Source organism: Nelumbo nucifera, chromosome 6 (genome assembly GCF_055504915.1).
Source record: "Nelumbo nucifera cultivar China Antique chromosome 6, China Antique-T2T, whole genome shotgun sequence".
Classification (NCBI taxonomy): domain Eukaryota; kingdom Viridiplantae; phylum Streptophyta; class Magnoliopsida; order Proteales; family Nelumbonaceae; genus Nelumbo; species Nelumbo nucifera.
This window is the reverse complement of record NC_142654.1, coordinates 8,095,263-8,106,779: the sequence shown is the minus strand read 5'-3', so window position 1 is coordinate 8,106,779 and position 11,517 is coordinate 8,095,263. Positions and strand designations below refer to the sequence as shown.

The 11,517-nt window shown below is 34.2% G+C and overlaps 1 non-coding gene across 1 annotated transcript; it reads right to left on the bottom strand.

The window, feature by feature from the left end:
• Window positions 1-252: 252 nt before the first annotated feature.
• TRNAP-AGG (transfer RNA proline (anticodon AGG)) lies at window positions 253-324 on the bottom strand. Its single transcript has one exon. It is a non-coding gene; the product is annotated as a tRNA-Pro (tRNA).
• Between the last annotated feature and the right edge of the window lie 11,193 nt (window positions 325-11,517).

Sequence of the window (11,517 nt, the reverse complement as noted above, 5' to 3'; positions counted from 1 at the left end):
CCGAATTGGGATCTGCTTACGAGAAATATTCTTAATGCACGGTGGGATGTGCCTCTGAGCGCCAGTGTGAGTAACAGATCCGGTCTAGGACCCACCACTCAAAGTCAGATGAGAATCATGAGATCACATCTGCGCCCCACAAAGAAAGTTAAAAGGGCCCTACTAGGCCACGGATGTCAGGATGTGGATCCTGTGTCACTGGCCGCAGAGCCCAAAATTAAGTTAGACAACAGAAAAAATAATAACATAATAGGGGCATTCCGAGAATTGAACTCGGGACCTCTCGCACCCTAAGCGAGAATCATACCACTAGACCAAATGCCCATTTGATGAAATCATTCATGAATAAAAATGAATCCTTCTTTCTAAATTTCAAAGGTGTACTTTTATTATTTATTCAAACGATTTTACTCTTTCATAACCCAATGATTCCTAAAAATAGTGATTCTTATATTGTTAAAATAGTTGATGTGGCATGCATGTACATAGGTTCTTCTTCTTCTTCACTAATATAATAAAAATACCTTCTTCGTTGATGATAGTGAAAAATGTGAATATTTTTTTGGTATCGCCAGAGATTCTTCTATATTCGGTGAAGATGTATTGGACAACTCTTCGTTAGTGAGATAGTGCGGTAGTGCCATAGTGGCAACAAGTTTTTTTGTCAAATGGTTCTCCAACGCTATATTTTAGGTTAGGTTTTAAGAGAAAATCAGTAAATGGACAAGAAATGAACAAAGGAGGGAATGATTTTGCCCCATTTTCATTATTTTGGAAGTTTCATTTTACGCCCCTTAATTACAAAAAGGGCATTTTTGATAATTTAACATTTTCCATCAACCGACTTATTTTGTGTTTGGTTCTGTGAACATTTATGGATAGGCCGTTTATTTGTATTTTTTCACTTTAAACATTTATTTATACTTTTTTATTTTAAACGTTTTATGTTTTTGTTGTTTGATTGGACTTCATTTTAAATGTTTTTTACTCTCCACCTTAGATTAATACCTATTAAAATGTGTCACATCAGCATTTAGTTTTAAGAAATACTAGAGCATTGGAGCATTGGGGGAAACAAGAATTTGACGTTTCTCCAAATGCTCCATGCATAAAAATCAAAACGTTTCATGGCACTGATGTGACAGTTTCTTTTAATAAAGGCCCACAGAACCAAATATAGCCTTAATGGTTAGGGGATCTTTATCACAACGTAGATGAGGCATTTGTCATTGACCATAGTACCAGAGGGGATCTTTGTAATTTACCCTAATTTTTATTAATAACAATATTACTTCTTTCATCCTATCAAAATTTTAATTTCAATGTCTTTTAGAAAACCATAAAAACATCTATAGAACCACACATGACTAACAAGCATCCATGTCTCTACATCAGAATGCTTGTACAGATTCTGAATGCAAGCATTAAGCAATGGGTATATGACATCATAACTGAACCTTTTTTTTGATTGATATCACATTTGAACTTAGTAAACACATCCTAGATGCTACAAAAGATGATGATATGTAATGACTAAACTATGGGCTGAATTCTGAAATTTCAAATTAAAAAAATCCCTTAAAGCAAGGGTGTGTTGCCCAAGGATTAAAGTATCAGTATCGAGTATCGTATCAGACCACTCAGATACGAATACGCTTTAGATACAAACGAAAAATGTATGGATACGCCAAAAAATGCATATAATTTTCATAAACATATTAATAACATTATTTTTAAGATCAAAATAGCCATAATTAATGTATAGATACATAGAAAATGTATATTCTAAAGGTATATGTGAAGAAATATACTGCAATTAATATAGTGGGATGCATACGCCAAAAATGCATATAAATTCTATAAACATATTAATAACATTATTTTTAAGATCAAAATAACCATAATTAATGTATAGATACATAGAAAATGTATATTCTAAAGGTATATGTGAAGAAATATACTACAATTGATATAGGGATGCATAGAAATCATAAAATTTTATTGATATTGTATCAATCAAGAGTCCTGGAACATATATATATATATATTAAAAATTAATACATGCACAAAACTATTATTATGTTATTTTCTATTGAATTTCAAGGCAAGGCACAAAACATATGCAACTATAATATGTGAATTATTATGTCAATTATTTTCTACTTTACTATTTTTAATTTTTAATACTAACTAAAAATTAATTCTCAAATGTTTAGTTAACAATGTTTTTATCTTTGTAAACAATAAAAACGTTATTATAAAATGTAACTAATATATAAATTAAAAATTTATAATAATATATAATATTAACTTAAAATATATCAAATATATTAAATTTTCTAATATACACATCATATGCATATTCATAATTTTTAACTGCTAAAATAATTATTCCATTATTAATATTTTTGTTTCCATAAATTTTGAGATAAAAAATCATTTTTTTATATAAATGTAGATTAATGGATTTGACAAATTCAAATTATATTATATTCTCGAGGTTTTTGTAAATAATATATATACTTTTATTTAGTTCACATTAAAATATTAATTAATAATTTATAAAATTTTAAGATACATGTCATGTTAAAATTTATAAATATTAAGTACCAAAATAATTATTCTATTATTAATATCTTTTTTGTATAAATTTCTTGAGGTTAAACAATTTTTTTATAAAAATGTGGTTTTAAGAAATTATTTATTCTATTAGTTTATAAAATATTAGTTTTGAATATTATTTTTTTATTTTTCTGGAATTGTTCATAAATGTAATTTTTTTGTATTACATTTGGACAATAGGATATAAAGAAGTTATTTTATTTTATTGGATTATACAAGATTAGAGGTGGCTTAATGGTTTACACGTGCATTTAAGGTTTGGCGTTAGGTGGTTTGTGTTCCAATCACATATCGTATCGATATTTAAATCCTTGGTGTTGCCATATTGGTTCAACATTCAGATTCAGTTCCTAATTCAGCCACAAACAAAAACTGCTTAAAGTCTCCTGAATCAAATGGTTATCTTATCAAAACTTTAAGCAAAAGAGGTCTCAAAATTTCAACATAAATGAAGTTTCAGAATTTGGGAGCTGCATGTACAAGTGCCATTTGGATCTTAAATAAGAAAAAACTACCAACATCAGACAATTTCTATCCTTGATACCCAATGGTCATTGGATGCAGATCTCTTTGGGTATATGAATTGCAACCAGTTTCAAATGGAAGCTATCACATACAGATTAAAAGAGAACAAAGGGAAGAACTTTGAAACAAGGTAAAGCATATTAAGAAGCTTAGGCAAAACAGACCTCTTTAGGTATGTGAATCTTAATGAAATCATTGAGATAGAAATTACTGATTCCATTCATGAAGAAATTGACGGTTCTTCAATAATTTCCTTATCTTTGCTCTAGAGTTTTGAAATATTATTTGCTCTAGACTCTAGAGCATATAAATTATTCCTCCTTTTTGGTAGGAGGGGCCAAGGGGTCAACAATAGTGACAGAAGCCACAACCTAAATAAAATAGGGAAAAGTACAGAAACACATGATGCAGAATTCTGAATTCCAGCTCCCCCCTACAACTAGCCCTCTCCTCCCTATAAACCACATCCTGCCCGTGAATTTGGCATCAATTCACGGTCAGGATGCATTCCCCCTGTACTTTGGGCCTAGTAAATTCTGATTTGGGCTGATTGGTACTTCTCCCAATAAAATATTCCCAGGCTAAGGTGACGTTTGACAAATCTGAAATATGAAAAGTTAAAAAGGTATTAAGTGTCTGAAATCTGAAAAGAGACATGGTTGTTTTACGACTTTTTAGAGTCTCTAAATAAAGAAGGTTGTTTATATTGGATTAAACTTTCAGCATCTGAAATTCATTGATTTTACTATTTTACCCCTAAAATAGACTATTTAGTATTTTTGAGTTCAATTTGCACTATTTCATAAAAAAATAATTTATTAAATTTAAAATAATAGTAAAAAATATGAGTAAATTGTAAAAAATAAAAAAAAAATTAATAAAATAAGGATAAAATTGAAAAATTCATATCAATTTATAAATTAAAAATAAACTATTAAGAGCTAAAATAATAATGAAAATAGTAATAAAGACCATGAAGCAATAACAAATTAATATTTTAAAACTATTAAACCATTTAGTGATTAATAAAATTAAAATAATTAATAATTAATACAAAAATAATTTATAAAAAACAAAAATAATTTATTAAAATAAGAAAAATGTTGGAAAGAACTGCCATTGCTACTGAGAATTGCAGTGGCGGTGGCTAGAAAACAGGGGAGAGAGAGAGAGAGGAATCGAAGACACGTTGTTGCTAAGAGTTGTGGCGGTGGTGGTGAGAAGGCAGAGGAGAGAGAGAGAGATGAATCGAAGACACGCCGTTGTTGAGAGTTGCAGCGACGGTGGCAGGAAAGAAGAAGATCTGAAATGTAGTATTGCTGGAAGCAACATCAACATTCTCTTTAGACGGATCCGCAGATTCGTAAAGTAGAGGATATAGAAAATGTCAAGGAAGAAGAAGAAGAAGAAGAAGAAGAAGAAGAAGGGGAGAGAGAGAAGGTGGAGGGAGAAGCTTGCACTGTGCTGTTGAGTGGAGAAGAAGAAGAAAGTATAACTTCCCAGCGGCAAATCTCCTTTCTTGAATAAGGGTAAGAGTCGAATGACCTAAATTTTTGGCTTATATGAAGGGCATTACGGATCATTCAAATTTCTATGGGGCGCTTTCGTCTTTCGCCCTCGTTTGAAATGGCTCTTAGCGCGTTAAACACATAAAGAGGCTCTTTTCTATTTAGATCTGAAATTGGGTTTCATATCTACTAATCAGACCCAACCCAAATGAAGGAGCCTAGGTGGCATCTGAAAAACAACATTTTCAAACTTCAAAGGTCTGAAAATTGCTATCAAACGCCACCTAAAGAATTTAGAGTAGCCTCCAGAATTCTTTTTGTTAGCAGAGCTCAACGACAAGCACATAACATCAACATGTTCACCTCTTGTCACATGACAAAGAGGCTACACATGTAACAACAAGCCCATAATCGTGTAGTTGTACAAGTCCTGTAAAGAAGTCTTTGAAATTCAGGATCACTCATACTGCCTCCTTCCACATTGATTGTGTCTAGCATTCTTTTACGGATTCTGAATGGTTAGATGTAGTGATCAGCAAATTTCTACAAATCCTGCAGACCATAATGGTATATACACAGTGCAGGTAACCATGGAGCCATGTCAAGTGGAAGTGGAATGTAGAATCCACATCGCATTGGCGCCCCACAGAGTGCACCCTACTACACATCTTAGTATGCATGTGGGGGCGCAGATGTGAATTCCTTCCACTGGTCCATCAATGCACCACTCAAATTATTCGCATTTACACAACAAAAGAGGAAAGAACCAGCCAAAAGAAGGTATATCCTTCTACACATCATTCTGTTAGATACCTCCCCCTTACACCATTTAAATATGTTATTTCCCCCTTCAAGGAGATACGCCAGCAAGCATAATACCAGGAAAAAACATCATATATCTTATAGTTAAATTAAACTACTTTTTTGTTTTCTTTTTGGATAAATTACAAGGACCCCCCTACAACGTCCCACAGTGCATCCCTGACTTGTATTGGGAACATCTCCTGATGATGACATCATCGGGTCTGGAATTATCATCGGGAGATGTTTCCAATACAGAGCGTGGATGTGCTGTGGGACATTGAATTTTCACTTAGCAACAAATACCCCTTCCGTTAAAGTTATGTTAGTTAACTTTGAAAAAGATTCTTATTTGGCTGTTTATTTTTTAAATCCCTAAAATGCCTTTTTCTTATTTATTTGAACAATTTATAATTCAATTAGTTTTCTAAATATAATATTATATTGGAGTATTCTTAGTTGCTTTAATAGATCTTTGTAGATTTTTGGTTGAATTCAATACTTAGATAAATGGTAGGGGTTTCTTTCTAATGGATATAAATTTAAGGTTTTGTTTGGTTTTTCTTGATTTGTTGGGGAAAATAGTGGATATTTTTTATATTTTAAGATGAAGAAAGACATTCATATAAGTGAAATGAAACATGAATTTAAAAAAACTTGTTTTTCCATGTTAGTGAGATGATTCTTGTTATTTTAGCTGGTTTTGTTTAGAAAAAATAGAGGTATTTTTGGGTTAATTAGAGTTTAAGAGAAGAGGGTGAAAAAAAGTTCAGGTGGATATTTTGATAATTTAATGCAAAGTAAAAGTTTAGGGGATTATTTATCACAGAGTGAAAGTTCAAGGGTAATTGTCATGACCCATAGTAGGGGGTCTTTGTAATTAAGCCTTTCTTTTTTGATAAACAACATCAATAATGGAATTTTAATAAAAAGAAAACAGAAACCCCTTCATTCCAAGGATTATAAACACCACTTATAGTAATACTAATAACTCATGAAGAAACAGGTTTACAAGTTTGGTCCCAGGCGATGACCCCCCAAGAGAATCTCAGATGTCCCAGACTGAAGTAAGGGATTTCTGTTCTTTAAATTTTGAATTTAAGCTTCATTCTTTCTGAGATGGTGTCGAATTCATTTAGAATTAGGGGTGTGAGTCGGGTGGATTGGGCCAGGTTTATAGTTAACCCAGGCCTAACCCTAAAATTTGGGCTTAAGGCTTAAGCTCAGACTAAGCCCAAGGTCAAAAAATATCTTCCCAACCCAAACCCAACATGCACTGTAATTTGATGTATTTGGGTTGGGTTCGGACTCCGGTTGGTCAATGAATCCACTTTAAAATTATACATATATATGTATTTATACAAATATGTATATATATATATATATATATGTAAATATGTATGCAAAATTTGTATATATATGTATGTATGTATGTATGTATAAATGTGTATAGTTGAACTGGATTCAGACTAAATTCAGGCTACCTAAGGACTAGATTTGGGCCCGACCTAAAAACAAAATGTTTGACTTCTTGGGCCCGAATTCAGCCCAAAGACCAAAAATCTAAGGCCAACTCATATAAAATTTCGGGGTGGGCCAATTTGAGCTTGGGTGGGCCTATTTAGAATCCATTTGCAACTTTGACTTACCTTCATTTCTTCTATTATCTCTTCATTTTTATTTGCTTAAGCCGTTAAGCGTATAGGCAGCACGATGATGTACAAAACCACTTTATATATTATCTGGTCCAGTTGCATAGACGGCAGCTTTCTAATTGCATAAATCCCAGTGCTGTTAAGTAATTCTCCAGTACAAAAGAGATTTCTGTTCCTTAATTACTCTTAATTTCTCTTGATTCTCGCTACTACGTACAACTCCCTTAAACCATTTGCTTCAGAGCAAGGCAATAAGACGTTTAGGGTAAGAGAAACTTCATTTAAGACGACACGATCCATACCATTAAGACCCAGAAAACGAAAAAAGTAGAGCTGGCAACAGAGATGCATAACAATGTCTAACACTCAAGAAAATGGATTCATTCTCAACTCTCAATTATAATAAGGATGAAATAGTAACATCAATACAATAATAGGTGCAAACCAGTATTCTAGCTAGAAGAAAATATATCGAATTGGAAGTTGGCTCATCTCAAGGAAGAAAACAATCTATTAATGACTACAATAGATTAACGACAAAACAAGGTCTCAGACTCGGAATTTTCTCCGTAGCAAAGGAAGAAAAACAAGCAAAGTACTCCAAATGAAGCTGAACAGGTAGGAGACCGAAAGAAGAACTGATAAGCAGTTGGAGTTTGCTAATGATTTCTTGCTCAGCAAGTTTGGTATAGCACAAATGAATTGAATCCAAACAAAGGAAATGAAAATAAACAAGGAATTCAAAAGCATTAATTAATAGGTGGAGTGTCTGTTTCGGGTTCCATAAACCTTCTTCGAAGAGACTTCTTCCTTTGTCATCGTCCTAATTTTTGACCCTAACGTTTCTTCAATGTTCAACCAAATTAAGAAGGGTTAAATTGCCAAAACATCCTCTGAAGTTTTTGATCGTTGTTGAAATCTTCTTTGAAGTTTAGTAATTATAATCATCTTTCTTGAATTTTCTGATAAAGTTGCATATAGGTATTTAAAATTGTATAGAGAATTTAAAATTGCATCTTTGCCTTTAAATGATTAATATGAAGGAAAAATTTAGAAAATAAATCAATTTCAAAAAGAGATTGGAAAGGTTTGGATTAGCGATTTATATGAAGAAAAATTAGAAAATAAAAATTTCGGTCAAAAGTAACCATATAGGTATTTTTTAACATTTTCATGCCTCTTTTTAGAAAATTCTAATAAAGGGGATCTACATGCAACTATGTCAAAATGTTTACGGGAGGTGATTGCAATTATCAAACTTCAGGGGAGGTTTTAGAAACAACCAAAATCTACAGGGCAGGTTTTAGTAATTTACCCAATAAGAAAAGAAATAACTGAAATATCAATTTGAAATAACAAAAAAATAAAAATAGTATACAGTAATAGGAAAACTAATAGAAAATAATAAATTAAAATAGAGAAATAAAATTAGAAATAAATAGAAAAATTCTCAATAAAAGGGTTATTAAGTAAGTGGTCGCAACTTGCAATTTGCAAAGTGGATGGCTGTTTTGATAACATGCAAACTTATAGGGTAGGTCACGTGAAACTATAGGGGGTGTCTTAGTAAATCTATAATTATATTTATATAATAATAATAATAATAATAATAATAATAATAATAATAATAATAATAATAATAATAATAATAATGAATCAGTTGTTATGTAGTTAAGTTGGGTCAGTACTCTTCAATCCTGATCCTATCTAAATTATCAAAAATAAGACAACTCAAATTTCAACAATACCCAATCCAAACCCATAAAAAGTTGGGTTGAGTTGGATTGAGGCTAACCTAGCTCAAGTTGCAGCCACAGGGTTTAGGGTTCTGGGGGAGGGGGTAGGGCTACCTCTGTTGTCTAGACCATTTGCCTACCAACAAAAGGGGTAAGGGTATCAATGGAACGGTTTTGGACTGAATCCCGTTTAGTCCAAAATTAATTTGAACAGATTGGACAGACCAAAAAGACATAATGGATTGGACCAATCCAGTCCAAAATATTTATTAGATTGGATTGGACCTGGTCCATCTATAATAAATTTATATTGGGTTTGGTTGGATTAAGCCAATATCTGGTCCATTGATTTAAAATAAGAATATAGGTGTCAATGGACCGGGTTTGGGTTGAAACCAATCTAAATTAAAATGAATTTGAACAAATTGGACGATTTGAACATTGAATTGAACCAGTCCAAAATAGTCCAAATTATTCATTGAATTGGATTGGACTTGATCCATTTGTAATGGACTCATATTGGACTGGATCGGATTGGACCAAATCCAGTCCAATCGACACCCCTAAAAAGGGGAAAAAAGTCCAAATGCTGTGTACACACCATGAATAAGAAACTGCAGCAACACATTCATAGCACTTATATGTGCTACCCATAAGAACACCAACCACAGCTATCTACAAGACACTTACAAGTCCACAACCGTACATTGAGAACATCACCCGTTCTTGTGGATAACAGATCCAAGCTCTATGATTCATGAGAAGATGTTCTTGATGTGCTGCTCTAGTGTCTTATGGGTAAGTGTGAGTAGCATCTTTATGAGAGGCAGATCCAGATGCACATTCATGGGGAGATATGCCATTGTGGCCATGCCTGGCTGTAGTGTCGTGTTCATAGCATGCATACAACTTTAGGCATCATTGCTTCTCTCTAATGCTTAGGGCTGTTCACGGGTCGGGTTGGGTTGGTTTACTGAGGTTTTTCCAACCGACCCGACCTGTTCGGGTTACTTGAATTTGAAACCGAAACCGACCCAGTGTTAAGCAAAACCAACCTGGTCGGTTTGAATCGGGTTGGGTCGGTTTCGGCTCTAAGTTCAACCATGTTTGACAGAAACTCAACTGCAATATGTATGTGGGGACTGTGGCACCACAGTATGTGAGGTAGTGAACGCAGGAAAAGCCTTGTTTTTGATAAACAAGATATACCTCTAGTCCACAGTTTGGACTTTGGAGAGGAGAAGAAGAGCAAAACCCATATATAATAACTACTAACTAGGAAGTAGGAACTAATTACTAACTACTAAGTCAGTTCGGTTTAGGTCGGTTTATGATGTTTTACAACCCGAAACCGATCGGTGCTGGAGATAACCCGGCCAACTCGGGTTGGGTCAGTCCGGGTTGGTCGGTTTGGTTGGGTTGGGCCTTCTTATGAACAACTCTACTAATGCTAGGTTAGCAGCTACTACGACAACAAATTGGGCCACATGGGCCTGTCTAATATCAATCCAAATGGGCAGGAACTGAGCCTAAGCCTGGTTTTAGGCCGACACTTTTTTTTTTAATGGGTTACTTGGAAAGTATTAAAATGCTCAACCTAACAGTTAAATTAAATTACCAGTTCACCACACTGTATTTGGTTGAAGCATGGTTTTTAAAAACGAACCGGTGACCGAACCGGTTAGGAGTCCGGTTATCAGTTCAAGCAGTCTGACCGTTTGACCCGAATGGCCAGCCCGTTTTGACAAAAAAATAAAAAAATTAAAAAAAATTGGAAAACGGTCAAAATCGTTCGAATGATTAACCAGCCGGTTCAGCGGTTTATTGGCCAAAATCAACGGTTTTGAGGAAAAAGACGGTTTTAGGGGAAAACGGAACCGGTCAGGTGACCGGTTCCCGGTTTTTCTGGTCCGACTATCTGGCCCGGTCCGATTTTGAAAACCATAGGTTGAAGAGTTCACATCTGCGCCCCATAGAGCACACCCTACATACCCATCTCAACGTGTATTGGGAACATCTCCCCTATTTGTCATTGAGAAATGTTCCCAATACACGATTGAGATGTGCTGTGAGGCGCAGATGTAAATTCTTTATTAAAATCTTCACATCTGCAAACTGAAATGAAATGATTCCATTGTTGTTATCATTTCTACTTAGTGGTGCAATTCGGGTCGGCCCAAGTTAATATTTTACACTGCCTCGAGTTTGGGCTTTTCGTTCAGGCCCATTGAAGTTTTGACAAACCCTAACCCGTCCAAGTTGCACCCCTATTTTCAGACTCATTTCTAGCAATGGTGATGCATTATATGGAGTCCTTCCGTGTTTTCTGTTTCTTAAGTTCGTTTCTTTTCTCATCTCATTAACACTAGCTGACTTGTTACATCAATTGGGGCCTTTGGAAAACTATGGCTCGTGGCTTAATACACTCACAAATGGATCCAACCTGCCAGACCCACAGCCAGCTTGCTTAAGTACTGTAAATCTTTACAGAGAGGCCTCGTATTGTCCTCTTCCCCGCCTACCACCTGCTCCATCATGGGCTGAAACATCAAACAACAAAGTTCGGATCTGCTACGCGTAAAATGGGTTACATAGCCAATCACGAGTGAATATGCCAGTATTCCATATATATGAACCACACAGGTTCGGATCTATAACAATCTTCCATAT